The 6,767-nt window shown below is 38.8% G+C and overlaps 1 long non-coding RNA gene across 1 annotated transcript; it reads left to right on the top strand.

The window, feature by feature from the left end:
- Positions 1 to 386: 386 nt before the first annotated feature.
- Positions 387 to 6,365, top strand: LOC143682849 (uncharacterized). The gene is made up of 3 exons (XR_013175320.1): positions 387 to 538; positions 5,668 to 5,848; positions 6,284 to 6,365. It is a non-coding gene; the product is annotated as an uncharacterized LOC143682849 (long non-coding RNA).
- Positions 6,366 to 6,767: the final 402 nt, after the last annotated feature.

Consider the following 6,767-nt stretch of genomic DNA (forward strand, 5'->3'; position numbering starts at 1 on the left):
GGGAGCCCAACTCGTGACTGTTATCTCTTTTCTGTTTATGTGCAAAACCTTAGCACCCTAGATGTCAGAGAAGAGATACATTTTGGGGTGGACCCAGGGCAAGTGTTGAGATACTACGGCAGCTTCAAGAATGCCCTGGGACTGATGATGGCCATTGTATCCTCTGTTTCAGGACAATAATTTGAGATGGGTAACAAGAACAATTGCCTGGGTAGTGGAAAGAGGAGTATGCCTGCCCCAAACCCACACCCACAGCAGTTATAGGAAGATCAGGAAATGTCCAAAGACAATTACTGACATGGAGATGCTGAGTCATGACCTGATGATTGTGATGTCATTACCCATTTTGCTGACTCATTGAGACTACATGATCCTATAGTTATGACTGGCCCCTTGGCTGAAAGCTGATCAAGATATGACTTGCTCTGAAAGAGTTCTTAAAATTGCTCTCAGTATCAAAGGAATATGATGGAAAGAAAAAAAGTTTGTTTTCTGGCATAGGCTTATTGGTTGTACTCTGATAGGAAAGAGAGACCTGGTAAGAAAGCATAATTTTAGCTCAGATATTTAATATGACTCTCATTTTTGAGGTGGGAAGTATAACACATGGAAGAATTCAGGACTAGCAGTTTGGAATCTCACAGACTCACACTGAGAGGGATGACAGATGTTCCCAAATCCAGTCTCTCTCCTGAAGTAGAAATGTGTTCATGGCTCCGTGCACTCTACCTCAAGTAGGACTTTTCCTCCAACAGCTCTGCCGGGCCTGGGAGCTCACTGCCTCGGGAGGGACATGTCCTTCCTTAGACCAAGGGCTCTCTTTGTTACAAGGGAGTCTGATGCTTGATTCCTGTGGTCTGTAACCATTTTAACAGCTGAAAATACCCGGAGCAAATTTTTCTCCATCCAAAGAGTTCTGTCCTCATCTGTGTTCTCATCTCCATGTTCAATTTTTACCTCTGTCAATTTTTTCTTTGTAATCTGTCCAAATTCTGCTAACACTCCAGTAGAATTATCTTTTCTAACTTATCATGTTGATCCTTTGAAGTTTAATCTGTTAAATTTTAACTTAAATACCATCTCTCTTTATTGAACTACCTCTAAAACTGATATTAAATATTGAAAATATCCCAGAAATATTTATGATTACATTTCATCTGGTTCAATGCAAGCTTAATGTTAAGTGAACCATGAATCATACCGAATAAATAAACTAAATGAACAAAACTCCAAAAACTGAAAATTACACAATGTAACTAAAGGCAAGAAAATGAGCTCCTTCTTTAAAGAAAAGGATTGACAATCACTTATTACTACCTTTCAGTTAATCATGAAATTTATTCAATTTCTTCAATAGTTCTCAAAATTTAGTCTATCTCTGCATCCCTACTGTCACTCTTAGGTTAGGTCTCATTATCTCTTGCCTGCATTCTTATGAAATAAAAAAGAAGAAAATATTGGAGGCTGACTATGAGCTGGTTATCCTATTATATGGGGATTTTAGGGTAAATAAGACAACTGTCTTTATCCTAAAGGAGCAAGGGACAGACAGACATGCAAGCAAGTAAGTAGTTTATAGTGTGCTTAGGGCAACAATTGCAACATACAAGTTTCAGTTTTAGCATCAAGGAAGGAGTAATTGATTCCTCTCTAAGGGTGTAAAAGATTACTTTTGATAAATCACTTCTGAGCTCGTTGTTAAGGGAGTAGGGCAAAGCATTCCAGGAATAAGAAGCAGCTGTGGACGATCTGGCCCCTGCCTACCTTCTCTAACCTCTCTCACACTCACGGGCTAGGGCAATAGCCACAATGTTTATGGTCCCCGCATACATTCCCCTGGCTTCATGCCTCTGTGCTTTCGCACATGTTCCCTCATTCCCTACTATTTTCTGTAAAGTGATTATAGTCAGGGAAAATTTTGAGCAAAAGAGAAACATAATCAAATAGAAATATAATTTTTATGACTCTATTGAAGCTGAATTGAAAGAGAAGACCATAGCTAGAGAAACCAATTACAATTTTACTGCAGATTGCATAACGCCCTAAAATGAAGCAGTTGTAGTAGAAAGCTGAGAACAGAAGGGAAATGAGAGATGTTTTTTAAAAATGGACTCAAAATTACTTGATGACTTATTGAATGGAATGAGTAGGGAGAGGAAGAACTAAGATAGAGTAAGAGAAACCTGTGATGACCCTTAGGTGTTTGGCTTTAGACATTAGGTATTTGGCATTGACAACAAGATAGGGGAATATAGAATCTGGGGGGGAAGATAATCCCATTTTGGACATAAGTGTCCTGTGGTCACTTGGGTAAAGATGACAGTAAGTACCTGGATCTGAGTCTAGGGTTCAGGAAAGAGCTCTGAGGTAGGATTTTTTATTTGGGGACAGCATCAAATAAGGGTTAATTAAAGGGAATGCATTTTAAAAATACAGAAAATATGGGTGAAACTCATGGATCATGTTAGAGGTGACTAATTGACATGGCTGACTTCCACGGAGAAAGATTCTCAGGGTCACTGTTATTATAAAACATGTTTCTGGAGAGCCCAAATGGGTAGAGTGCTAAGGAATAGCCCCAAGATCTCCAAACCAAGGTAACTGTGAACGAGACATCCAAGATAGGGAGGGCCACCTTCTCAGGTGAAGCCATGAGCCCTTCCCTTCTTGCAGATTGGATTATTTGGTTGCAAGTAACCTTCCTGAATATGCCCATCTAAGAATATGATTTGCAAATAGCTTAATGATTAAGGTGATTTTCTCTTTGAGTTATTACAGTAAGATTTGTGTACTTAGAAAAGTTAAACTATGAACTTATTTTGAAATAAAGAAAGGATGGTGTAATAACAAATGCAAGCAAAAATAGTCACAGTCTGGTAAAAGTGGTACAGAAGAGTTTTAGCATATCTTCAGAACTATTTGAGGTAGAACTACATTGACTTGGCAACATAAAGCACTGATGGAGTTGACAGATAGAGAATTGCTTAGAATAACAAAGACAATTCCAGCAACTATAGTGACAGCTCTCTCTTATGATTACTCAGTGACATTTATTCTGATGAGTGCATGAAAGACAACAAATGTTTGCTAAATGAATACATGACATTGTTTACCAAGCAACATTTTAATCTTAATTTATCTTTCCGAGTAAATTTCCCTTTTCGAAAGAGAATATGTTGACTATGGACTTGAATCTGTAACTGTTGACAGGGGTATTCTTCCTAGATATCTGGCACATAGTAAATGCTCAATATGTTTTTGAGAAAAGAAAGAAAGGGTGGAAAAAAGGGTAAGGAAGAGAAGAAAAAAAATTAATTAAATTAGCTTCCTAGTAAACATTGGCTCTCATGATTTTGGGCAGAGTAAGCAGTATGTTTAGGATGGGGTGCTCTAGAGAAACAATCAAAAGGAGAGATCTGTAAGTAGGAGATTTACAAAGGTGTTTCACACAACTGTGGGAATAGCATAGTCCAAAATGTACCAGGCAGGCTGTGAGGCTGGAAGCTCCTGTGAAGGGTCTGGATGAACTCCACAGTAGAAACTCGCTGGCTAAAGAAACAGAGAAAAAGTCTCTCTTCTCTCTTAAAAGCCTTCAACTGATTGGATTCTTTCTTTTGCGGGAGACATGCTTTAGTTAATCACAGATGTAACAGCCCCAGATGCAATCAACTGACTAATGATCTAATACACCAGCCTTCCGCTTTATCAATCAGCCACAGAATATCCTTGCAGCAACGGTCAGGCCAGTGCTTGCCTGACCAGACAAGTGGGCATCATCACCTGGCCAAGTTGACAACAGAAACTGACCATCACGGATGGGAATCCTTAAATTTGGCTGTGTCTGAATCACTTGAAAAGCTTTATAAATAGGAAGAGGCTTAAACCAGACCCAATGACATTGGGGCAGGTATAAATGTTTAAATCTCTGTAGCACAACCTGAATTGTGACTTGCTATCCTCAGATCTGATAGCTCCTGGATACATTAATTATGAAAGTTAGAAGTTACAGAGGCCTGTAGAATTGAGGGATCAGATCTTAAACCCAGAGAATCCTCACTAATATGCAGGACACTACGAGGATCCTCTAATCAACTTGTCAGATCTCATTATCTTGACCGTGGCAAAATCATGATTGTCTGCACCTTGCAAAACATAACCCTAAACTATGTAGGAGATTGAGTAGAAATCTGGATTTATTCTTGACTAATTAATATATTAGAGGGATTACTGATCGCACCAATCTTTCTATTACTCTTGACAAATGCTAGTCTGAAATAGGCTCTTCTGTAGTAAACACAAGATTTTTTTTTTTATGCCGTGTGGTGGGGGTCACATTTCATTCTTTTTTCCACATGACTATCCCATTATTGCAGCACCATTTGGTTGAATTTTTTTGGAAGTGCATGGGCTGTGAATTGAACTCAGGTCTTCTTCATGGCAGGTGAGAATTCTACCATTGAACTACCCATGTACCCCTGGGTTGTTTTTCATTCCCCCCTAAAGTAAACAGATTTCCAGCTCCTCTTGCAATGATGAGGACAAATGAAATGGCTGAATACATTTTATATAGAACATTAGATACCCAATTGTAAAGTGGGAAGTATTTGAATGCATTATATCTTGATGATCAACGTTTTTGTTTTATTTCATTCTTACAGGAAGAGTAAACACCTTGAAAATCAACTCTTCTCCTGTCTTCTGTGTTATCTAAAAATAATTCTCCTATGAAATACTCCCCTAATTCAAAGTTATCATTGCCAGAGCTGGGCAGTGTATTAGTTAGGGTTCTCTAGAGAAACAGAATCAATAGGAAACACTCGCAAATATAAAATTTATAAAAGTGTCTCACATAACTGTGGGAACACAGAGTCCAAAATTCGTAGGGCAGGCTGTGAAGCTGACAATTCCGATGGAGGGTCTGGAGGAACTCCACAGGAGAGACTTGCCAGCCGAAGCAGGAAGACAGCCTGTCTCTTCTGAATCCTCCTTAAAAGGTTTCCAGTGATTAGACTGAGCATCATCCATTGCAGAAGACACTCCCCTTGGCTGATTACAAATGGAATCAGCTGTGGGCCCAGCTAACGTGATCATGATTTAATTCTATGAAATTCTATGAAATGTCCTCATCGCAACAGACAGGCCAGCATTTGCCCAACCAGACAAAAAAGTTCCACCACTTGGCCAAGTTGACACATGAACCTGACCATGACAGGCAGGGACCTCTGATCTGGACAAGGTTGTGTCTGAATAAGTTTCTTCTTCTTTGAGAAAAGGAGAAAACTGTATTCACCAATGTTAACGACCATGTAAAATAGTCAATGTTTCCCATATCTTTGAGTAGCAAATATTTTCTCAAATGACTGAGACTTTTTTGAGGCATACAATGAGTGATATGCTTTCTCTCCTGAAAATTTTCACTTGCACTTTCCAATGGATTAATACAAATAGAATTGCCTAGTGGTTAAAAAAAAGAGAAAGGTTTTACTGTTACAAATATCAGAAATCATTTTTCTTTTCATAGGTTTGCTTTCTTTGTATGTGAATAATTCTGTCTAGATACAATAATGCAATCAAAATGCTTTTTATAATATAAAATCAGTCAACTGGAAATCCTTCCTTAATTCCAAAGATAAACATTATATGCATTGTTGATTTTTCCAAATTCAGGTTATCTTTTTGATGGGAAAAAAAATTGAGCTTAGTTTGGATAGTCTGCTCATAAATGTCACTGAAATTGGGACTGGAAAGGGAGAGGCCCCTTAGATCTTCTTAAGAAGCATTAAGTATTGTTTGACAGGAAGGAGAGACTCAGGAAAAACTACCCATGATGATAGCCTTCCAGAGAAAGGTGAGTAATAGCCACTATTGTATAAGACTTTCTTTCAAAATTTGATGTGGTAGTAGATCAGTTAGAGTTCCAGTAAGAAATCATATGACATATGGGTTAAAGAAGATATTATTTATAATAAATAAAACTGAGTTAAAGAAGTATTATTTATAGTGGTGTGGTCAAGATTGAGGACCCCAGCAAGAAAATGGTGATACCACAAGGAACTAGGAACAACAGAAAACTACTGCCACCTCCAAGCCTGAAGGAATAAAGGGGGCAGCATTACCAAAACCTGCAGACCCTGGTGCTATGGGACAAAGCTCCCAGAAAGGAACTGTGGTTGTAAAGGAATTTGGCGAGGGAGGGAGGGAGCAGTGATGGGGATAGGGGAAATTCCAACTATCTCCTCCCAATAATGTCAGCTCTTCCTGATGCCTTCCGTTGGTCCAACAGTCCTAGAAGGCAGAAGTCAAGGGATGAGTATTGGAGCCTAGGTGATCAACCTGTGAAAACCCACAGCAAAGCAAAGACTCAATCTAAGGAGGTAAATGTATGAATAATCACAATGGGAGATGGACCATACTCAGAAGAGTTAACTAATGATAAAAAGCAGTAAATGACAAATGGCAAATCTGTAGTACAGAGAGTAGGGTCGGGACTATAGTACAGCCTAGTGGTTAAGAGCGTGGACTTTGGAGATTGGCAGATATTCCTTCAAATCCAGGCCCTCCCACCCATTGTTATCAGTATGCCTTTGTCAAATCACTGCACTTCTCTGACCCTTAACTTTATTGATGTGAAAATAATAGTGCATACCCTATAGAGTATTTTTAAGAAGCAAATGAGATAATGTATTTAAAGTTTTTTTGTATGGTACCTGGTACATAGTTGCGGTATATCCTATCAGTCTCATCCCTCCAACCCTCTGCCCAGCAAC

The sequence above is a fragment of the Tamandua tetradactyla genome, chromosome 5 (assembly GCF_023851605.1).
Source record: "Tamandua tetradactyla isolate mTamTet1 chromosome 5, mTamTet1.pri, whole genome shotgun sequence".
Classification (NCBI taxonomy): Eukaryota; Metazoa; Chordata; class Mammalia; order Pilosa; family Myrmecophagidae; genus Tamandua; species Tamandua tetradactyla.